The 24,679-nt window shown below is 42.0% G+C and overlaps 2 non-coding genes across 2 annotated transcripts; both read right to left on the bottom strand.

Moving 5' to 3' along the window:
* Positions 1-16,141: 16,141 nt before the first annotated feature.
* trnai-uau (transfer RNA isoleucine (anticodon UAU)) lies at positions 16,142-16,235 on the bottom strand. Its single transcript has 2 exons — positions 16,198-16,235; positions 16,142-16,177 (listed from the first exon to the last, which is right to left on the bottom strand). It is a non-coding gene; the product is annotated as a tRNA-Ile (tRNA).
* A 4,148-nt stretch (positions 16,236-20,383) lies between these two features.
* trnat-cgu (transfer RNA threonine (anticodon CGU)) lies at positions 20,384-20,455 on the bottom strand. Its single transcript has one exon. It is a non-coding gene; the product is annotated as a tRNA-Thr (tRNA).
* Positions 20,456-24,679: the final 4,224 nt, after the last annotated feature.

The following is a 24,679-nucleotide window of genomic DNA, read 5'->3' as shown; positions in this document are numbered from 1 at the left end:
TAATAACAATGAATAGTCACCTATGCATTACAATATAAACATTTATATTGATTTAAATCGCGTTTTGATTTAAATCACAAACGCTGGTTTAAATATATGTGTTTCTTGATTCACAATCAGACAAATGCAACATAAATTGATATCTTTGTCTTCTAAGTATCTTAATAAACTTTCAGCATAGCTTTCTCCCCGTTTAGATGTATTTTTCTTGGGATCTTGGGATCAAACATGGAAAGATTTGATTGTAATCATTTTTATTTTTTAAATACATTTTAGAAAAGTGTAATCTATACTAAAAAGTTGTACACCACCTGCTATAAAGATATATATTGTAATACTTTTGGGTTCGGATAGGACAGACACAAGAACTCAGACTTGCGGAGTTAAAGCAAGTTAAAGCCTTGATTTTATATATCACCTTTAAAAGTGGCATCTCAAAGCAAAGTAAATACCCCACACTGATTGTACCAATCTGTCATGCTAATAAAGCACCTTGAATTGAATTGAGAGAGAGAAGGGGAGGGCAAGCAAGCGAGAGAGCACAGCCAGGACAGACAGGCAAATAAGATACACTCCACAGACATTCACAACAGCGACATATCATAAAACACCTAACACTTGACACCTGAAGAAGGCTCCACGGCCGAAACGTTGTGTTCTCTTTCTTCTTTTTTTCAGCATGGAATAAACCTATTACTTGTTCCTTTGCAGCCTACGCATGCTGACGCAGCTACCCACCTGAACTATATCATAAAACATTTGCACATATAGTTAAATTATTATTTGTTTTTCAGGAAGTTAAAAAAAACACTTGAATTACTTATCCAGTCTCTCGAAATAAATTTTTTTTTCAAGCAATGCAACTAACGTCGGGCAATGTGTTTTTTTTTAATCCAACATTGACAGCCACATCTTAAATCTTGTCAGTCAGCTCTTTTTTCTCTATTTGAATTGTGGCAATTCAAACAACCTGGGATAGTAAGTGGTCTCAAAGTCACAGAGCTCACAGACCTTTCACAACAGATGACAATTCCCTTAGTCCTTCCTTAGTCTTCCTGAAATTGTCAGATTATGAGTGAACAAAAGCATTTTATTAAAAATTTAATAAAAAATATTTTTTTAATCGCGTATCTAAGGAAATAGCAGTATAACCTTGTTCATGCAGTGGCATGTTACGTTATTAATTTGGGTGTCTCCTCTTGCCAGAAAGCTGTAAATTGCATTTTGAGTGCGGTTTTTGACTTTTTTTTAATTGCAACCCATAAATAAAGCTGATACTGTTTAGACTTTTAATTATTTTAAACTGTATTATAGCAGCACAATGCAACGTAAATTGCAAAAATGCACTTGGAATCTGTCCAAGCCCTGCTTTGTCAGGCATTTTCTTTTACTGTAACGGACATAAAAACTCCCTTGCTTTTAACAGAGCGTTTCATAATTTCTAACTAAGAAAATTATTTAAACTGCTACACTTATCATTCAACCAGAGCTCGAAATATCACAAGGATCCTCAAGAGCACAGCAAAGACTGTATTAAAAGTATACTAGTGACAAACTAGTATACTTTAGATCTTTTTTTTTCTTATACGGGGAAAATCTGATCATGTTTCTCTATAACAATAAAAAAAACATTATTTTACATATCACCTTTATGTGATATCACCTTAAGGACAGCACATACAAGTGTTAATTGCACAATGGACCGTGCAAATAAATTTAAAATAGTCTTCTTTAGGTGTGAGTACAGGAGTGGATCGCAGAAGGCATAATCAGCAAATTAGGAAAACAAAGAACAGGACAGGTGAGACGTGTATCCAGAGAGCGGGTGATCAGAAAAAGGAACAGCTGTTATGCCCAGGTTTTATGCTCTCTCTGCTGAATGAATAAAAGCATTTTATTAAAAACGCGTTTGCGCTTGTCTGGGTATTTACTTTGTAATCTGTGGTTTACATCTACTGTATTGCTTTGAGATGCCACTTTTAAAGGTGATATGTAAAATAAAGTTTTTTATTATTGTTATAGAGAAACATGATCAGATTTTCCCTGGTTCAGAAAAAAGATGATTAAAATCTGTAATCTTTCCACTTGTATGTCATCGGAAAATACAAGAAGTTTCTACTTTGTGTAAGGATGGTATCAAAAAGTAATCTAACTGGTGAGAAAGCTGTGCTGCTCAAAGCGCTTTACAGGATAAAAACAATAACAACAATAGTGTTAGGCTGGGCAAACGATTTTTTTATAGAAATACAAAATGAGATATAATGATGTGTTCCGGCTAAGACATTAACAAGTACAACCCCCCTTTCTGAGGGAGTGCTGGCTGTGACGAATTTAACCGGTTTCACAGGTATTTTCAAAGTAGAAGGGGGCAAGATTTTCCAGCGAAAGACACCTCCCCCCTCCAAAAGTACATTACTTACTAGTTAAGAAAGCTAGGCTCCTCAATGAAATCGCTTTAACATGCTAATGCGTTGGTGTAACAGTCCGGGCGTGGCAAGCTTCTAATGTCAACCCGACTACGGCAAAAGGAACCCTTCTTTCATTGGAAAACAATGAACATATTCTAGCCCTAAATGAATTAATAGCAAACATGGTTTACATAAAAGACATTTTTCCAAGAAAGTTTAGCCTTTGTCACTAATGAAACCACTAAATAAAGACATAAATATAGAAATCTTAAGATTTTAAAAATACATGACTTTGCTAAAATTTATTTAAAAATAAAAACGATTACAAACGCCAGCGGAGAGAGAGAACAGGGGAGGGATGTTGGTTTTGCATTAGGGGATGGGGCTATGGAAATTAGGTCTATTTGGGAATGTGGAGTTACATGTTCTGGTTGTTTGTGAATTATCGTTGTTGAGTATAGAGTGTTGAGGTATTGATTTTGTGTAATGCTTTATGTTGAAAATTGAGATGGATTTAGTTTATGATAAAGAGGATAAACAGGGATGGGAGGAGGGTTTGGTTTTGCATAAGGATTATGATAATTGGAGGAATTTGAGTGAGTTTGCGGGCTATTTTTGGTTTGTATTACAAATAATTCATACTAGAGATTGAGATTTGTTGTGGTTTTGTTGAGATTTAACTCCGCAAGTCTGAGTTCTTGTGTCCGTCCTATCTGAGCCCGAAAGTATTACAATATGTATCTTTATAGCAGGTGGTGTACAGCTTTTTAGTATAGATTACACTTTTCTAAAATGTATTTAAAAAATAAAAACGATTACAATCTAATCTTTCCACGTTTGATCCCAAGATCCCAAGAAAAATAAATCTAAACGGGGAGAAAGCTATGCTGAAAGTTTATTAAGATACTTAGAAGATAAATATATCAATTTATGTTGCATTTGTCTGATTGTGAATCAAAAAACACATATATTTAAACCCGCGTTTGCGATTTAAATCAAAACGCGATTTAAATCAATATAAATGTTTATATTGTAACACATAGGTGACTGTTCATTGTTATTAAAATGACTTAAATTCGATCATGTTGTGATATTTAGAAATATAAAAGTCAATTAATTATCCATAATATTGCTATTCTATTTTTTCAAAGAAATGTCGCAGTACACGAATATAATCATATCGTTATCAATTTCTTTAGATACGCGATTCCATATTATATTAGCAGAAAAGCTTAAAACTACCACTTTTTAACATGCTATTTCACATGTTAGTTAAAGACTTCGATGCTTAAAATGTTAAGGGAGAAATGGAATACCGGTGTGTATTTTTTCTTTAAAGTACCGATTCCTGGAATCTGGCTGGCTGACATCCTTCTGAAGTGGTTCCATAATATCTGGTATACGGAAAAGAAAGCGTTGATAAAAAAGCCTGGATTATCATGTATCTGATACAAGTATCTTTTAATACAGTCTTTGCTGTGCTCTTGAGGATCCTTGTGATATTTTGAGCTCTGGTTGAATGATAAGTGTCGCAGTTTAAATAATTTTCGTAGTTAGAAATTATGAAACGCCCTGTTAAAAGCAAGGGAGTTTTTATGTCCGTTGCAGTAAAAGAGAATGCCTGACAAAGTAGGGCTTGGACAGATTCCAAGTGCTTGTACAAATGTGCTAAAGAAATTATACTTTGAGTTTACAGCTTGTCCAAAGTCATTCATTATTAATACTATTAGTAATATCTTCGGTAAAGGCTTTGATGTATAAATATTTCTGATAAAGGTAGGTTGTGTACTTTTGTCCAACTGAGCAATCTTGCTTTCATAAAATATACCAAATTTTTAATGACTGATGATTAACATGCTGTAATACACAGTTTAAATTTAAAAGCTCAAAATTTATACCGCGAAATACCCCACCCATTTTGAATGGCTGCATCTGTAGGAAGTTTCGGGTCACTTTTTTTGTTATAGATTCAAGCAACCCTAAATACCTTTTCAAGAAACATTTCAGAATCCATGTCACATCCAGTACGATTGCTACACAGGTCTACAGAATACAATCAGAATACTGTTATTTTGAATACAATCAGAATACTATATAAAACACACCGCCCAAAACATTTCTAAAACAGGAATTACACGTTTAGGAATGCGCCCTCCTTTATACATTAAATAAAAGGTCTGAAGCCTGCTCCAAAGAAGAACTATATTCAGAGCTGACAAAGAAGTGATAGGAAACATCTCGGAAAACGAAGGTGCTGTAGTTTTCAAGCGTCGGACACCAAGAGCTGAACCCGGCGTCCTCTGAAAAAAGTAAGGTGTTGGGAGTGTGGCTGGGTGGTCTAAGGTGATGGGTTTGTGCTCCAATTTCTTCGCGGTGTGTTTTATATAGTATTCTGATTGTATTCAAAATAACAGTATTCTGATTGTAATTTCTTCGCAGGGGTAGTTTTGAATTTTGCTGCTGCTAAGTGTTTGTGGGTTAAGACCATCCTTCTATTGCGAGTTCAATGGGTAAAAACTTTGCTTGACAGTCTGTTGAGAGACTGAATTAGGTGTTTCAAGATAGTCTTTGTTAGCTTAACATCAAGGCAGAAAAAAGCCTCATTTTGTCTTCCCAACAGCAATGCTCTTTGGTCCCTTCAGCGTTATGCAGGGAACAACATCTGCCGTGATCACTTTTCAGAGTCAGTGCGAATTGTAGTGTGCCATAGTTGTTTTTAAAATTGGTTTTGTCGGCATGCTGCATTTGTCTGTGAAACTTTAATGCTGTGTTTTTTCACGCCGAATCGATGGCAGGAGCAAAGCTTATTCAACCTTTGCACTCAGCGCTCAATCAGAAATACAGTATGTATTACTATTAGTGGCACTGAGGTCACTATGGTGCAATTGAGCCATGTAAGACCAATGGCATAATGGATAACGCATCTGACTTCAGATCAGGAAATTGTATGTTTGACTCCTGCCTGGCTTTTGTTGCATTAAAACGACTTACCTTCCTTTATATAAATTAACTGCACCTTAAAGCTATAGAAAACACTTTGGGTAAATTGTCGAAATTCGCATGAGGCTGCAGACAACTTAACACTACTGTCTGGAGATCAGCTCCTTCTCTGAGCTCCATTGGAATGAAATCCCGTGGGTAGCAAAGATGGAGAGCAGCTCAACTTGTGCTCAGTACGGTGCTGAGGGTTCAAGTGTCGTTCTACTTAGCACAAACTCCACAGGCTCTGAATCAGACCATTTCAATTAGTTTGGTCATTTCAATTAGTTAGGACACTTAATGTAGAATTATTACTTTGTCTGTCTCTTGTTTGTATATAATTTAATGTCTCTGATAACTTAATGTTAGTTTTTAATTTAGTTTTAGTTTTACGATGTAGGTTAATGCGTTGACATATGCACGAACACGCGAAATGTCTCACTCCTGATTCAGCTCATGCTCCATAGGAGAGAAGAGATTCCTCTTGCTTCTCGTACAACCATATCAGAACAGAAGCCCGTGTCACCCAGCTCTAATTCAAGAGTGACTCGCATCTTCAGCCCTTTTTTTGGTTCGTGATCATTAATTTCTTTAGTTATGATCAATATTGAACTTTTAAAAAATAAAAATAATCTAACATTCAGGCAGGTTTTTGAAAAGTATTAGGAGTTGGCAGGGCGCCCATTTGGAATAGTCGTCAGAAAATGTGAGAAAAGGAAAGTTACGTAAACTCTCACACACAGCATTAGAGATTGGAATCTGATTGTAAAAAAGCTACCTGTCTCCCCGTCGGTAATCAAACCCCAGTTTCTCCCATGATAGGCAGGGATACACACCATGACACTAACTAGGAGCACTTGCTAGCTGTTAGGAGGCATTTACTCTTATGGCTACTACTGTTTTGGGTTTCGACTTTTATTTTCATTCCTTCCAGAGGAGCGCATGAAAACGAGTTTCCATCTGCGCCATCCTCACTCCTGCTCTGCTATTGTCACAGCTCCTCCTTGTGCACGACCAACACCCATGGAGTCGGTTCTTTCAGCTTTACTAATTAGGTTTTCAAAGGCTGGAAGTAGGGCACAAGACACACGAACACTAAAAGCATCCTTATCTGCTTTCAGCTGCGAAATGTCATTCGTGGACGCTGAAGAATTTGTTTCCAAGGCAGCGGTTTCAAGCAATTTTGCGCTTTAAAAGTAGAGCAGTGCGTTTCCATTTTTATGCAGGCACACGATGACATAAGGAGATTGTCGTAGTCGGCAGGACTTGAACCTGCGCGGGGAGACCCTGATGGACTTCAAGTCCATCGCCTTAACCACAAAAACACAGCAGAACTCTTCAAACCAATTGAAGTCCGATTGAACCGGTCCACCAACCTGTCGTTCTGGGGATGCAGCAGTGTGGTCCGCGTCTTAGAGATCCCCAGGCGCTGGCACACTCTGGCGAAGACCTGGGATTCGAAGTTACGCCCCTGGTCACTGTGTAACTCCTCCGGCACCCCTAGCCTGGCAAACATCCCCTCCAGTAGTGCATCAGCCACTGTGGGGGCACTATGGTCCGGGAGGGCATAGGCTCCCGGCCACTTTGTAAAATAGTCCACCACCATCAGGACATAGCAGTTTCCGGCCTCAGTGCGCGGAAACTGGCCCAAAACATCAACCCCCACCTGCTCCATAGGAGTCCCCACCTGGTGTTGTTGGAGGGGGGTTCCTTCTGGGCCACGTGCACCACACACGTTCGGCAATACCGCTCCATGTCCCAGTGGCAAAGACCCCAATAAGAAGTTTTTTTTACAGCCGAAATGCCCCACGACCAGCTGGCCGTGCACCACTCGTGCAGGACCTCCATCTATCACACCATCTGCCCCTCTGGCTCCTTAAAGTGGAGCAGCCAGGTGAGGGACACATGGTTGGTCCTCAACCGGAATCGGGTCCTGAACAGGTACGGCCTGAAGTGGCGGACCGCCACCATCACCGCCAGCAGCTCACGACGGGTCACGCAGTAGTTCCGTTCAGCCTTATTCAAAACCCGACTGTAATAGGCAACTACCCGCTCCCCATCTGGCCCCTCCTGCACCAACAACGCGTCCAACTCTGAGACACTCGCGTCGGTATCCAGGATATACGGTTACCACGGATCGGGGTAGGCCAGCACGGGGACCCCCACCAGAGCTTCACGTAACCGGCTGAAAACCGTCTTGCAGCCCGAGTTCAAGTCGAAACGGCGGCCCTTATCGGTGAGGCGGTGCAGCGGGGGAGCGATGCTGGCAAAGTCCCGGACAAACCTCCGGTAATACGAAGCCAACCCCAGAAAGCTGCGCAGCTCCGCGACAGTGCGGGGGATCGGCCAACCCCTCATTTAGGCGACCTTACCTGGGTCTGTAGCCACCCCTCACAGTCCAACAACATGTCCCAGGAAGTTCACCTCCTGCCTCAGGAGCTCACACTTGCGGGGATTGAGCCTCAGGCCAGCACGGCGGATGCAGGCCAGCACCGCCTGGAGGTTCGTCAAGGCCTGGTCGAAACCCTGGGCATGAACCAGCAGATCGTCCAGATATAGCACACACTGGTTCCACGAGACCGATGCTAGCACCCTCTCCATCAGCCTCTTGAAAGTCGCCGGGGCATTGCACAGCCCAAAGGCAGTAAACTGCCAGAGGCTTCGAGCGAGTGGTACCTGCCAGTAGCCACAGCGGAGGTCAAGGGAGCTGAACCAGGTCGACCCGGTGATGTAGTCCTTGGCATCGTCTATCCTCGTCAGGGGGTAGGAATCCTTCCAGGTGACCTCGTTCAGCTTGCGGTAGTTTACACAGAACCTCCACGAACCTTCTTTTCTTTGGACCAGTACAGCTGGCGCCGAGGGCTCGCGGAGGGCTTAATCACTCCTGCTGCGGCCATCTCCCTGATCTTTTCCTCGGCGGCGGTCCGCTTGGCGTGAGCCATGCGTCCAGGTGGGATGCGGATGGCAGAGGGTCTCCAGTCTCGATGTCGTGTTGGTAGAGGTCCTCAACACCGCGCCTCGCTTCCACGCAACCGCCGCTGCCTTGTCTGGCCCTCCGGCCGACTCGGGGGCAGGATCCGGCACGCTCGCTCCCCGGCTCACAGGCCCGGTCTGCCGCCGCCGCCACTGACTCTTTTTCCCCCGGCTCCGGCAAGCCCGCGTCCCTCGGCCTTCGCCGGGCCTGCCCTCCACCAGGTGAAGTTGCTCCCACTGCCACACCAACTCCTGCAGGCCCAAGTCCAAACTGGCCCCCACTCGCTGCAGTAGGTCCAGCCCCAGAATCCAGTCCTCCTGGATGGGTACGAGGTAGCAGGGGTGGCGCACCATCGCTGCACCTAGACGAAAGGCAAGCACCTGTTTCCCCCGCACTGCGGCGAGCTGTCCCATCACAGTCCTTAGCCGCAGGCTGGAGGCCTCTCATCCTGGGGGGTTGGTGCCCTCGGTGTCGGGGAGGATGCCCGGCCAGAGTAGGGTTACCGATGAACCCGTGTCGAGCAGGGCCAGGCAGGGTTGTTCCTCGATTCGATTCAGCACTGGAGATACAGGCTATAGCCGACTCACCCCACAGTGGTGTGAGGGGTGCTGGTCTTCACAGCGCTCTCCGGAGAGGGGGTTGAGGTGTTCAAGGGCGGCCGTCCCCGCACTGAGCCGACCCGTTCCCGTTTCCTGTTTCCCGACACTGATCGAGGAGTGCGAGGTTTGGGTGCCCAGCAGAACCGGGCTCGGGGTCGCCTCTTCCCGCTGCGGTCGCAAAACAGCGTGCGGGGCTGTTCCGCAGGGGTTGCTGCACGGGCTGGCTTCTCTTCCCCCTTGCTGGACTCCTCCGTCGCTGCCTCGGTCTGCTGGCAGGGCGCCCTGCGTCTGCTGGTGCTTCCAGCCACCCCGAACACGGCCTCAGCCCGTGTAGCAAGGGCCAAGGCCTGCTCCAGCAATGCCGGCGCGGCCAGCTGCACATGGCGCTGCAGCTCCTCGTGTGAGAGGGCCTTGAGAAAGGCCTGGAGAGCCAACTCCCGCTGCGCCTCCCGGGGAAAAGTTGGGTATCCTCGGCGGGCGAGGAACAAGACATCCGCGGCGACCGGGCCCAGTCGCTCTCCTGGTTAGCGGCGCCGCAGGGCCAGCCTTTCCCGCATCAGGTCCGGCGCCTCCTCCACACCGAAGCGCAGCTGGAGAGCTGCTGCCAGCGCCGCGTATTTGCCTCAGTCCTCCTCCGGGACATCCAGGAGCACCTGGCAGGCCGCTCCTTCCAGCGCCACCACCAGGTGGCCGGCCATCTCCGCCCGGCACCAGCCATTCGTCCGGGCCACGAGCTGGAACTGCGCCTCGTAGGTTTCCCAAGGCGCTGCCCCGTCGTAGCGACCGGGTTGCACTCGCACTGATGGGTGTGGGAATCGCTGGTCAGCTCTGGCAGGGAGGGTATCTTCTCTTTGGGGCATCCACTGGGCGGGAGTAGCAGTAGGAGTAGCAGGCAGGCAGTCGCCCCAATTCTACCGGCAGGACCACTACTGGATAGTGGCCACCTGTCGCACCCAGGAGTTGCTCAGGCTCAGGCTCCCTATGTGCGCTGCCGATGGGTTCTGTCTCTTTTAGAGTCAGACAGCACTTGACAGAATTGGCTAATGTCTGCCAAGATTTGTCCATCCTGCCCACTTCTGACACCAATGTAGCGTTTACAGGTTTTTCTCAGAACAAAGGACCAGTGGAGACGCGATTAACAAACCAAGCAATAGCTTTATTCTTTAACAACCACAAAACCAAACACAGGATATACATGCACATGAGGAGACTGACAGAACACGTACACATCTTTAGGGTGGTAATTACTTAACAACACGCTATACACTTATAAGACTACACAGGGCACTAGAACTACTAGGACATTATTTACACAGGTAGGGTCAGCCGCTGGTCACCGTGCTGACCCTCAGACTCTCCCCGGCTACAACTCCCAGCATGCCCAGCGGTACTATGCACGCCTAGGGGCGCTTCCTCCTCACCACCAGGCGAGGGCATTACAATATATATATATTTTTTCTCTGGTTCTCAGCAGTATCATTGGGCTGAACTCCAGTTAAATGCTTGTCTTAGAAAGATCAAAAGTGAGCGAGGGAAGATGGGTAGAGATTAATGGAAGTTATAAAGGCAATGGGTTGGCTCTGCTTAAGCTTTATTCAGACCTTATTAGGGCAAACTCTATGGGTCAATTGCATCGAACTGAAAGTAGCATACTAACAGGAGTTCAACCCGTGCTTAGAACGCAGATGCCGTCTAAACTTGTGCTCCACCTTAAGTCCAATTGCAACAAACTTTGCTGCTGTGCTTAGTCCGCAGTGCCGAACTTTACCTGTTCTCAATTGCAATGAACACAAAGTAACAACTGCAGCACTCCAGAGTAACTAAAGTAGCGGACTAATTTAAACTGTCTTCATATGGCTTAGCACCATACTCGGTGTAACGCAGGATTGCATTAGAAGGCTCCCAAATATAGTGGAAATAATCCGTTGCTTGGAAATGTATTGGAATATTAATTAAAATTGCTTTACACTCATACCATATTTATTAATAATGAAGTTTATTAATGTGTGTATTTACAGAAGTTTCATTTACTATTTATGTTTAATGTCAATCATTACTAGTAGCTGTGAGCTTTAAGATATGCTAGGAAGTGAAGAGAACAGAACAGAGCAAATGGTTATATAAATAGAGTGGGAGCTTTTAATATGTTCTATAAAATTTGGGAGTCAACTGAATAGATTTGCTAAGTATTTTATTGTGATGGGTCTCTGTATTTGTGGTTATCAGTGGAAAGCAGGGATAATAAGGAAATGGGTGGCATGTTAAAGAAAAAAACTTGGCTTCTTAAAAGTGATTATGACAGAAGAGACAGTGCACTGTGGTCCAATAATGACTGTGTTGAAACAGCCAGAGTGTGCTGCATGCCATGGAGATGGAAAAGGTAGCTCATCCCAGTCAATCGCAAGGTTGTGTAGGACTGCACATGACCTGATGATGATGGTGCTGGCTCTTGATGGACTGGTATACAAACCAAATGACAGCCAAGCAAAGCATTAGTTGTTTTACAATTCCGAAAGATTGTTCAAAGTGGCTTCTTGCATTTTTATGACTCCTGTTATAGTGCTTCTCTTGTAATGATGTAGGATTGTGCACAGGTGTCAGAAGATATAGTCATAAAGAATAACCACAGGCAAAACAACATGCCAGCTTGCTCTTCCCTACTTTGAAAGGAAGATATTGGAACTGATTAAAGAACTTAACTTGAAATGTAAGCTCCTACTGACACAGGAGAGAGAGTTCTGAAAAGTAAGCACAAGGCACACTGTGGATAAATAAATGTATTAATTTAAAAAAAGAAATACTGAGAAGGTCAGAGGAACAATAATTGTTGTATTTATTTGCTCAGGTAGTTTTATAAGTTTAACTCTAGTAAAGTTCTGTTAAAAATAAAACTGGTCATTAGTTGGCGTCTTTTGTAACGATTTAGCAATAGTGACATGTCGGCTTGTTCGACTGGAGTGTTAAACAAAATTAATACAGTAGCGTCCTGTCTCAAGTGTACAGCTACAGTTCTCGTTTGTTTCGTGACTACTTGCAATTGCATTAGTCTGTGTAAAAAAAGACTTCTGCAGCTCCAGTGGTGCGATCGAACTCATGCTGAGATTGAGTTCAAGCCTCACCTGGAGCAGTGTGGCCTATATCTTCAAATATTTAAACTAACTGACCAGTTTAGGTCCTGTTAAGTATTTGCTGGAGATCAGGTCTAAATTAACATGAAAGGAACAAGTAAAGGTTTGTTCCTTGTCAGACCTGAAGAAGGCTCCAAAGCTCAAACGTTGTTTGCTTCTCTTTTCAGCATGGAATAAAATTTTACTTGTTCCTATGCAGTCCACACATGCTGACACAGCTCCCTACTTAAATTACCATCAGCAATGGACCTCCAGCAGACCTATACACAAATATATGAGAGAGGTCTACTGAAACGAGAGGAGCACGATGGAGTACCGAAGACTTGAAAAAGCACTCACTTTTCTGTGTTTTTGTTGTTACCCAGATTTGTTTTTAATGTTCTTTTTCTCTTTGTTTTGAAGTTGTTCTGTTTTTTTTTTCTTTTTTGTAGGTGTTAGACTACTACAGGGATTTACCTAGGTTCTATTAAGACTTCTTTTATCAAAACATATTTTATTAATAAAAGCGTGATTTCTTAATAATCAACTTTAATGTTATCTTTATTAGTAGCTGTATTACAGGTAATGCATGCACAGCCTTTATTATGCTATAGTGAATTTTCAGGTATCCCATGGCGGGAAGAGAACTGAAATTAAGGAAATACTTATTTAAAGGGGTCTTAAAGTCTTAAAAGTGTTCTGTCACATCTGGGTGTTAATTGAATAGATTTGTTGTATTATTTCATATGATTTGACTCTACACTTGTGTTTCTCAGGAGACAGCAGTAATATTGGGGATTTGCGGGTACAGATAATAAATTATACTATACAAGTGTAGAGGTTTGATGGGTTAACTGAGACAATTATTAATTGAAGCAGTAATCACGAGGTTGTTCGTTGTGGTTTTTAGAAAATCAATTGTCAGAACAACTAACAACGCACACACACGGGTTCAATACACGAGATACATTTATTCATATAAATTGTGCACCAAACATATACTAGTCTGCCTGGATACGAGCAGCAGACCTTACTGTGAGGGTTATCAATAAACAAAGTATATAATCTCGAAGAGATGCAAATACAAAGAGATAGACAACAGAGAATATATGTCAATATATATCGTTCGGTTACCAAATCGCTAATCAGTGTTATTACCCACTGTTACTCTAAACTCGGAAGTAAATACATTACTCATGAATTAAATTGATAACAACTTGTGTTGAGGTACAATTGAATTCTCGAGACGCAATGTAGAACATGGGGTTTACTTATCCACTGTGTATGGATTTGGAATTTCCCGGCACGAACACCAAACTAGCTGACAAGCTCTGTTGCAGCCTCGGTCCCAGCGGTTGTCCAATGGGCATTGTCCCGGCGTCCTCTGGCTACCGGCCAACCAGTCGAGGTGCAGCTCGGAGTAGGACGGGCGGAGGAATCTGACTGCGGCGCGCAGGGCAGTCGTTGCTCCGAGGGGATCTACCAGCAGTCTGGCTGGCTAGTAGAAAGTCTCTATGCACTATGCACTCTATGCAGTGTGACGGCTAGTCCTCACAAGTCACTCTTTTGCCCAGGAAGAATCTGGTTCGTTCCCGGTCCAGCGCTGCTTCTGAATAAGCTATTCAGGTTATCGACGAGGGTCCAACTGTGGGCTGCCGTTGATTAAGCGGAGCGTTCACGCTGGTAGAATTCTGAGTACGTACGGGATCCTCGGCCCCGCGCTTAGAACAAAGTCCAAGTCCCTTTGTAGACAACAGCCTTTGTCACGTGATTGTCTCTGAGGATGTGCGAAAATGGCCAAGGAGAGCCCTGATCTGAGCTTGCGCTCCCTTTTTGACCAAGACACAGATGTGTTCTGATTGGTTGAGAGTTTGGCGGGCATTGGAGACCCACATGGTGTTACCACACCCTGCCAGTCTCTGATTGGTTGATCAAGGTGAGATACGAGTCACTTACTCCTGACACTTAGGAATGCAGTCCAGATGTCCATTTGGCACTCCCTAGACAGATAGGCGCCAATGGATGACCATTGATCATGATAGCCAGGCTTATCTAAGTGCATCCCCGTTTGGGAGCTGTCCCTCATCAAAAGAAAACATCTTAAATCAGCCTGCATGAATACTTTCTCTGTGGCTGCACCACAGAGATGGAGAGTGAGATGGGGCCTCATTAAGGAAAGCACAGCAACGCTTAATTCTGTCTTATTACCAAGCATTGCTGCTACAACTGCTTAAATTCAAACTAAACAGGACTATGGGAATGAGATTTGATTTCGAACTGGGTTTTAAATAAATAGGACCGCTGCACTACATTGTGCTTTATGTAAGACAAAAGGTGGGCTTCCTGTGTTTTCGATAACTCAGTTATAAGAGCGGAGGAATATAGTGGAAACAGCTGGGAACTCTTTGTTCTCTGGTTTTAATCTGGCTGGAAGAAAGGTGTTTTTTATGTTCTTTAATCAAAAAGTGAAAATTTATCTTTCACTTAGTTGTCTTATTTTCTAGGCTTGTAGACTCCTCACTCTTCCTAAAAGAAAGTGCTGGAGATAAAGATACAGTAGTTGTCAGAAGTTAAGTTCAGTGGTAGAGCACATACAGGCTGTATGTGGTTGTTTTCAATCGCCGGCGTCTCCACTCTGGATTTCTTCCTAAGCGCGATATCTTTCCTTACTTGTGTGTGAATTTCAGCGCGACACATAAACCCTTTGTCTGTTTTATAAAGATTATATTTTAAATCAGTTAAAACAAAAAAGTACCAATTACATACACGTAGAAAACACATGTATCTAATTTGAAAATTTGGGCAATGTATTACTAGTAGTGGAGCTGAGCTCACAGAAGAGCAGTTGATATTGTTAAACCACGTATTATTTTTAAATGACGCTACTAAGCACTGGCACGGTGTTTGTGCAGTCCTACCCAAGCTTTCTATCAACTGGATGAGTCTCCTGTTCCATCTCCAATTCTTTCCGCACATTTCACCTGTTTCACCACCATTATCATTAGACTATAGCCACTAATACGAGAATACTGTTCTGAAAGACTGTCTTAAATAATAATGTTGAAAAGGGTAATGATAAGAGTTTTTTTCATTAAGGTAACCATACATTTGCCTGTATAGTACAACTTAGTATCTGTATCCGCAAATCCCCAATATTAATGCTGTCTCCTGAGAAACACAAGTGTAGAGTCAAATATTATTACAACAAATCTATTCAATTAACACCCCTATGTGACAGAACACATTTAAGACTTACACCCCTTTTAAATATGTATTTCCTTCAGTTCTCTCCCCGGGATACCTGAAAATTCATTATAGTATAATAAAGTCTGTGCATGCATTACCTGTAATACAGCTACTGATATAGATAACATTAAACTTCATTATTAAGATATTACACTTTTATTAATAAAATATGTATTGATAAAATTCCTTGTGAATAATTGTAGTGTCTGGAAAGCAATTGTTCATTACTTAATGACGATATTATTTCCACTACATTCAGGACAGTTCCAATGTAATCTATTGTTCCACTTCGTCTGCTTAGTCTCCTACTTTAGTAACATCTAATGGGGAGCAGCTGTTATTTTAGGTTTGTTGCAATTGAGAACAGGTTTGCTACAGAGCTGCTGACAAATTTCAGCAGCCAGTTTGTTGCAACTGACCCGTTGTAGCTACCAATCAGAAAAAAAAACAAACGCAACAACTTCAAAAGAGAAAGAACATTAAAAACAAATCTGGGGAACAACATAAACACAGAATCTAATGCGAGAGCTTTATCAAGTCTTCAGTGCTCCTCTTGTCTCAGTAGACCTCTCTCATATATTTGTGTACAGGTACACAGCTGATAGTAATTTAAGTAGGGAGCTGCATCACAGCATGCGTGGGCTGCAAATGGAAAAGTATAGGTTTATTCCATGCTGAAAATAGAAGTAAACACAACGTTTCAGCTGTGGAGCCTTCTTTGATTGTGACTCGAAATAAATCTTTACTTGTTCGTTTAATGTTAATTTATCTCCATCAAATACCTAATAATATCTAAACTTGACAGTTGCTTTCAGTAGCTAAAGACGCTGCTCCAGGTGAGGCTTGAACTCACAACCTCGGCATGACTCCGCTGTGCACTGCTGTATAAGTACCACGCGCTGACCGATTGCGCCACTGGAGCTGTGCAAGTCGTGCTCCTCATACAGACTGACGCTGCAGAAACACAGGGTGAAAACGGTTTCGGTTGTGGATCCATCTATACATGGGGAACACTAAAATAGCAAGGAAAATACAAGAAAAGAAACTGAAAGAATTGTGCTAACAGCAAAGGGGAACTGAGGGAGGTGGTCAGACAAGTAAATCAGCCTGGCAGATTATTTGTATCGACATTTTTTGAGTCAATCAGCAAACAGATTTCTCTTCATGTGCCTTAAACTGTGCAGTTTGTATCTTCGCTGTAGATAGGTTTCTTCAGAAGTCCAGTAAACTGACAATAATGGAGAACTAGCTGACGCACCCCGTCGTGAAGACCCTCTGTAAGGTGATTACACGTTTCAATTTCAAGTCGCCTCCTTTACACTCAATTGCAGCCCCGAAACTGAGAGAAAGCATGAGAAATGGCTTCAATTTCAATGTGAAAGTGCAGTACAGGCTCGATGGCTTCACATCTCCCATCAATCAAATAAAATTGCAGTAAAGCGATCTAAATATGACTCTTAAGTACTTGGAAAGATGATTATTTTGAGCGTGCCTCCAAGGGTCTGCTACGAGGCTTAAGTTAGCTTCTTATTCGCCAGCTTCTTATGCGTGTTTTTCGTTCCACCTTAAATGGTGCTGCTGTGATGTTATGTCGCCTTTCGCCTGTAGATGGCTCTCTTCGATCAGTACTAATCCGGCTGGAATACTGTAGACATCTTCACTGAAAAGGAATATCCAAATAAATAGCGACTGTCCAAATTATATTTTTGTATGGAATATATTTCAGAAAATCGCAAACCAATTTTAAAAACTCACCACAACACGGACTTACACTGGGAAAAGGTGACTGTACTTTCTGCTTATTGCTACGGCCTTCCCCCCGATTATGAAAATGTCTCACAGTTCTAACACCGACGTGTGAAAGACAATGTAACAGACTATCAAAATCCTGAAGTACAAGAAATTTTAATGCACCAGTTTTTTAAATATGACCCTCTGATCCTGGCATGTCAGTATACATTTCGAAAAAGTATGGCACCAATCGCACGAATTGCAATGGCACAAGTTGTTGAGAATATCACTGACCTTGCCGATATTTGCAGGGGATACGAATGTTTTGCACATGTTGAACTACAACACGTAAAAATTGAGCTTCTTAGTCAATATCACCGGGAATGTCCAATAATGACGAACATCAGTAGCTTCAAGGAAACTTTGACTCGCACATGGAGTTTCATCTTCAAATGGAGGGTGGGAGAATTTATTTGTACTCTCGTTGCTCATTAGCTAAACTATTTTAAAAATATGACACAGATTTGTTCGAGAAACTTGTAATCGCCTTAAAGAGAGTCTTCTTGAAGATGTGCACCAGCTAGCTCTCCACTGTCAATTGACAGGACTTTAGGAGAAACTGTTCTCATACAACCAACATACAAATTACACATCTTAAGGAACATGAAGAGAAATCCGTGTACTAAATAACATAAAATTGTCGCTGCAAATTATCACCAAGCTGTTTTATGTGACCACCTCTTTCCTACTTTGCAGCGAGCACAAATCTTTCTGTTTCTTCATCGCAATTTTACTGTCTCTTTCCCCCATGTGGAGATAGATCCACAGCTGAAACTTTAGGTCACTTCCTGTTACTCTGTCCGATTGAAAGAGCTGTATTAAAGGCACTCCCATCTCTGCAGGAAAGATATTGCTGCTCTCAACACAATATACTACAGCCAAATATAGCGATACTGTCACTGCCTGTGGGCCACGTGTTCCTGCTGGCAGTCTATTATGTCATGTTCATCCACACCCAGAAACATTACTTCATCGCTATTTTACTGTCCCCCATGTGGAGATGGATCCACAGCCGAAACTTCAGGTCAGTTCCTGTTACTCTGTCTGATTGAAAGAGCTGTATTAAAGGCACTCCCATCTCTGCAGGAAAGTTAATGCTGCTCTCAACACAATATACTGCAGCCAAATATAGCGATACTGTCACTGCCTGTGGGCCACGTGTTCCTGCTGTCAGTCTATAATGTCATGTTCATCTACACCCAGAAACATTACTGCTGGAGCACAAGAGTTATATAGGCGCAGTCCATAGAGCAAGAATCTCTTAATCTCAGAACTGTGGGTTCAGCCCCCACATTGGGTCCCTCTGTGTCAATTTGATCCCCCCAATCCTCCTAGCATGACCTGATGGCGTAACAGTGATACCCAGTACCCAGCGTAATTCAGCTTTCTTTCCACTTGATTCAGATTTTGATCTGAAATCATCGGCCGAACAAGAGTTTGTCTAAATCGAGGGAGATCTGCTCACAAGCAAGTATTAAACACTTCAGCATTTTCTGTTCGAATACCACAATTTGTCAAAACACTGCCGCTTCTTAAGCTAATAAGTAACGGTTTTTGAGCACGCATTGTATTGTTAATGCTTATATTAAAAAAGCATAAATTCACATAGTGGAATTTGGACTGAACAAAGTAGTCCAGCCCTTTTACAACATTACATACCCACTGATTAAAGCTTAAAACTACAGCAGCAGGAGTAACAATAATGGCAACAACATGTTTGGAGTTCGGCATTTCATTTATTCTGCGGAAACATCGTATTGGAATGAACTGCCCGAGATAAAAGAGCTGACTACACGCTTTAGATTTTTTTAAAGCGGCGTTGCTTTTCCAGGTTTTTCTGAAATTCCTCGGATTTGAGCCAGCACTAAAACATTTCATTCCCGTCGCTGAATACATCGTGGAAACGGTATTTGCAACGGAATGCTGTCACACATGAAACCTTTTTGTTATTCGGTTCTGAAGTTTGAAAATGAAAATAAAACGGGGGTCACTTCATAGGCTTGAAAGAAGTCCAAGCAGCATAAAAACCCGTGAATTCTCACAAAGGCTGCACCTTTCTTCTGCTGCTGTTATAAATAAGCCTTAAACATTTGAATGCATGCCTTACTGCTGCTAATCATATTCACGTGTTTACAAAGCTTTTTTCTGTCCGTTATGTTTTTGCTAAGCAGTTTCTCCGTTTTCCTCGTACTCCCAGTGTAAAGGCAGGTAAAAAAGACAGGGTAAAACGCCTGATTGTCGGGAGTGGGATTTGAACCCGTGCCTCTATTTGGAGATCGAAACACAAAGCTTAAAAGACACGAAGCTGTGAATTTACTGTTTTAAACCGCTTGACTATCCTGAAAAAATGGGTACTGATTGCACCAGTCGCATCCGATTTTCCGTAACTTTAGAACGATTGATACGACTGGACGAACACAATTTGTGGCGTTTAGCATGACATGGAAAACGGTACCGGAGCATTCGGGTCCGGACTACCAGACTCAGAAACAGTTTTTACCCCCGCACTATCAAACTATTAAACTCCCAGCCTCTCTCACTCTCTCCTCACCTCTCACCTATGATCTGAACCTCACAGTGCCTTCTTTCTTACCAAAAACCCAAACACACATTGAAAATCTACTTCTACCATACATGTCAAAAGCTCAATCCCCTCATTTCTATCCCTTTATTTCATTCTTTTGATGCATGTTTTTGCACATAACCTGTTACCTTTTTGTTGTTTTGCACACTGCCTGTTGTTGTTTTTTGCACATCGGCTGTTGTCTTTCTTTTGTTATACAATTGTATTGATGTTGTGTTTTTTTCTTTGTACTACTTATGTCCGAGAGCTAGCTAAATAGCATTTCGTTATACCATATACCTGTGTATGAGTATAATGACAATAAACTTGGACTTGAACTTGAACTTGACATAGTCTTGCAGGCAGTATATTATTTTATCGTTTACTCGTATAAAAAAACATGGTCTTCTCATTCCTAAGTCAGATTTTTAGTGCTTTCAAACGTTACTTCCAACCTGGACTGACAGCTCACCAGATCTGTTTGTGATCAGACCATGGAGTCGGGGGCTGTACTAAGCGCACGTTCCTTCCCAATACTGAAGCGATCATTCGGAAGGTGGGTGTGAAGAGAGATAAGCTTTGTCGACTTAAAAACAAGGCAGGATATGGAAGAATACTAATCACTGGCGAAAGTTATGTTCTCTTACTATTGAGATCCCTACATTGCGAGTTTTTTTAAGACTTTGAAACTAAAGGAAAGCGGTGACAAATGAAACAGGCACGGGTGGGGTTTGAACCCACGCTCTTCGGTTTACGAGACCGACGCCTTACCACTTGGCCACCGCGCCTTCGAGTAAGCATGGGAATAAGGTTGTTCAAATTATTTTTTTCTGAATCTGGTTTACATCGCCAAATGTAAACCGGAGGCAGCAACAACAATAAAAGGGATACTTGTCCTTAAACTCGGACGTGATGTTCTGCAGACGTGCACAATGTCCTGTTTTCTTGCAGTGTAGACATTTTGCTGTTCACGCTCCGCATTCATCTGCTTTGTGCGTTGTTAGTCCGCACCTGTAACATGTAATGTCAGCCGTCCCCTGTTCTTCTATTTCTCTAGCATGACTGTGTCCTGCTGCTCGGCTTTTGTTTGTAAAGTTTGAGCGAGCGCCCCGTTCAGTGTCACTTTGTCACTGTGGTCAGAAAGCATTCTTGATTCTGCTTGAGCTGCTTCATGAATTCTAGCGACTGTAAGAGCTCTTCTTAAAGTCAGGCCTTCCTCCTGCAGCAATTTATAGTCTCTTATGTGCACATTTTTCCACAAGTTGATCTCTTAACATGTCAGTTTTCAATACTCCAAAGTCAAAAGATTTAGCCACTTCTCTTAGTGCAGTCACAAAAGCATCAACAGATTCGTCCTGAGACTAAGTTCTCTGCCTAAATTTATGCCGTTCCAAAACCGCATCTTTTAAGTGCTCTTGATTAAACTATGCATAGAAAAACAGCACTACTGATTATTTTCATGGACCGATGCACACTTGTTCTGTACAACTCGAGTGATAAAGCCCTGTCTGCAAATATTGTAGAAGAAGGGCGCTGTATGCAGAGGTCTGAAACCTGCTCCACAGAAGAACTTTATCCAGAGGTGTTAAAGAAAATTGATTTATTTTCCTGACTGCAATGTATGGTGAAGCATAAAATCTAGCTGCATAAGTCTCTATTACGTGTCATTTATGAATGCGTTTCAAATAGCAGCCAGTGAAGGATTAACGCTTTTGGAGCATGTATTATGTTCTAAATACTCTTATTTAAATAAGCTTAAATTCGCATACTGTTATTTAGACATTGCAAACCAGTCTGACCTCATACAACATTCTGTGCCCGCTGAGTAGATCTTAAAGCAGCTTCAGCCAGAGTAGCAGTAATGGCAACACAGTGCTTGGAGTTCAGCTTTTCTTATTTCTTCTGCAGAACCACTGGTATCGGAATATACTGATCCGCATAAGAAGCGCTACCTGTTTCAGATAGTTTTTATTGAGCGCTGCTCTAAACTTTACATTTGCTCAGGCTTGTTTTCCCCATGAAAAAAGAGATTTCCTTAATTACATTTAACTTTTTTTTCCCTTATCATCAAGTAGAAATAAATAAAACATATCGTTCCATTTAAGAGCCACATGCAGGATGGCTGGTGGTCCAAGGCGTTGCGTTCAGGTTGTAGTTTCCCCTAGAGATGTTTGTTCAAATCCCACTTCTGACAAAGAAGTTAGAGTAGAAACGATAACATCCCTAAGTAGAAAACATCTCACATTTCATGTGTTTAATGTTAAGTGTCTTAGTGGTTGCCTCGGTGGTTGATGGCTCTTCTCTCTTGCAGGGTGATGGCAAACTTCTTGAGAAAGGGAGTCTCCTACGTAAGGCTGCTCTTCGTCAAGAGCGGAGACAAAAGGAACAGACTTCAAACCGACATTAATTACTGAGAGCAGGCGAAAATGTCTTTGGAAAAGAGGAAATGACTGCTGACCGTAAACAGAGCACCGGACAAGCGCTCCTCGTTAGTATAGTGCTGAGTACCCCTGTTTGTTGCGTGGGAGACCAGGGTATGTTTCTGTGACAGGGCACAGTGTCCACGTGGGTTCAATCCCCACTCTTGGTAGTGTTGTAATAAGTTTTAAGTGACAGAACACTTTGATGATTTGCACTCTATTTAAATATGAATTTACTAAATTTCAGTTCAGTTCTCTTCACTCCCACTCCCTGGCATAACTGAACTCTCACTATCGCATACTGAAGGCTTTACATGCATTAGCTGTGATACAGCTCCCCAATAAAGACGGAATCAAACAGTTTGTTCTGTTTCTCATGGTGATCCTCTTCTCGATCCAAATGAAATGTTTAATATGATGCCTCAAGAAAAAAAAAGGAGTGAATTTCCGCCTGTAATGATTGATGCCCCATCAAACATTTTGTAACATCCCCGGAAGTTTATAAAGTAGAATCCTGGTTTGTGGCTTAAATTCAAGGTAACCAAGACTAAGGAAACAAGTTGGAAACTTGATGTCGAACTGGAATTTAATCACCCAGAATATTTCACTACTTTGGGTAGTATGTGCCAGAGTGGAGTTCTTTAGATCCGTTTGACAGCTCAGTTGTGTCATGGAAATATAACTATCAAGGAAGCCACAAGAGAGAGTTCTCACCTGAGTAAGGTCTTTATTTCAATATTGCAATATTGGGAGCCCTGCTGCCACTTCGCCAAGTGCAACCAGAGACTCAATTTGTTACAAGCAGTACAGGGTTTTTATAAGACGTTGCGCTGTAAAAAAGTTCAGCACTTGGTCCCTTTCTAAAACTTCCCCTTTCTCTAAGAGAAAACAGATTACATCATAGAGCGAGAGAAGAAAAACTAGATTTGTTATTCAAAGCTTATCAGTTACTTTCAGCTAATTCTAATGACCCAGACAGCATATATTATTTTGGTACATTGTCTTCTAAACTAACCTAAACAGTGTACTTTGTTGACGAACTGTTTTCTAAAATTCTGCACGTACTGTAGCATAGCAGTTATATCCTTGAAATATTATCTAAAAGCACCAATATATTTTTTGTAAAGCTCTCTACATTTTTAAGAATCAATTAACTCATTAGATTTCCACTACAGTTGGTAGAGCGGAAAACTGTAGTGGGAACAGTAAGGAATCCTTAAGTCGCTGTTTTGACTCCAGCTGGAAGGAAGGTGCTTTTTGTGAACTTTAATCAAAGAGTTAAAATAGCGAATCTTTTTCACTCAGACGTTGATCAAAAGCTCAATAAACGATGAAGCAGAGGCTCTTGTTCCGAATTCAGCTAACATCTGATTGTCTTGTTTAGGCCAAGATCTGATCTTTGAATTAAGGGACTACTCTGTCTGATTTGTAATTCAAAAGTAGATACAAATGTCACTGTTTTCAAAGGATAGGTACTTAATTGGCTTTATGATTTGGTATTGATTTTGTATCGTTATATTATTAAGTTTGTGCTTTCTGTGTTTTCCATCGTATTGTGAACTACTTTTTTAAACAAATGCTTACAAAGGCAAACACAGCACACATCTGTTTATACCAGCGGTGAATTGTACATTTTTATTACGTACAATCTACTGTATTTTTAGAAAAAAATGGCGTACTGTGCACGATATGTTGCAGAAACACAACCTGATATTTTCATAATTATTATTTTAATCATTTGACAAGTATGAGGTCCGGGATCCAAATCTTCAGTTCTGATTTTTTTTAAAGTGATATCTTCTCTTCCTCTCTTGGAAATCACAAGATGTGAGCAAATGTTTTTTGTTCTTTTTTTTTCACGTTGCGATCCAAAGAGCCTCAGACACACAGTCTGACAGAAACCAAACCAGAATGGATTCTGCTGGAGGCCGGACTGAGCTCATTCTCACTCCCTGTGCTGAAAACAGAATTATCTCTTCTCCGAACATCGTCTACAGCTGCTAGATATTGCTCTGCGTCCTACTGCTCCAGCAATTCCTTTGACCAAAGACAGATCACTTGTGTGCTTTTAACCTTCTTGTAGCTACAGGCTCTTTGATGGCTCATGCTGATCGTCCTCTGGATCCAAAAGAAAATTTTAAAGCTGATGCATTTTCGATTGTAATTTGCATCTAGCTACAACGTCCCTGGAAAAAATATTTTATTAGTTGTGTGCAATCGGTATCTTTTACTTTACAGATGGTAGTGGAAATAGTTTTTAAAATGTTTTCTAAAGAAGATTGTATTGCCAGGACCTGCCTTTAGCGCTCAGTAGCGATTACACTGTTGATATAGATGGAGAAGAAATGTAAGATGAATTGATGATCTAAGTTAAAATAGCCCTATCACGCCTCCTGTAACAGTGTTTGTATTCATAGCAAGTAATATTCTTTTTCAAACCCGAACGTTGCTTTTGCATTAAGTGTTACATAACAATTACCGGTTTCGGTAGCTTCTGAAGAGCGCACTTTTCCAAACTGAAGCCTATAAGAACATTATTCAAGATGCACCATGGCCCAGAATCGTGCATTGGGACAAGGATTAACATCAATT

Source organism: Lepisosteus platostomus, chromosome 5, assembly GCF_059453375.1.
Source record: "Lepisosteus platostomus isolate fLepPlt1 chromosome 5, fLepPlt1.hap1, whole genome shotgun sequence".
Taxonomy (NCBI): domain Eukaryota; kingdom Metazoa; phylum Chordata; class Actinopteri; order Semionotiformes; family Lepisosteidae; genus Lepisosteus; species Lepisosteus platostomus.
Note: the sequence above shows the minus strand (reverse complement) of the source record. Positions and strands in the feature narration are given on the sequence as shown.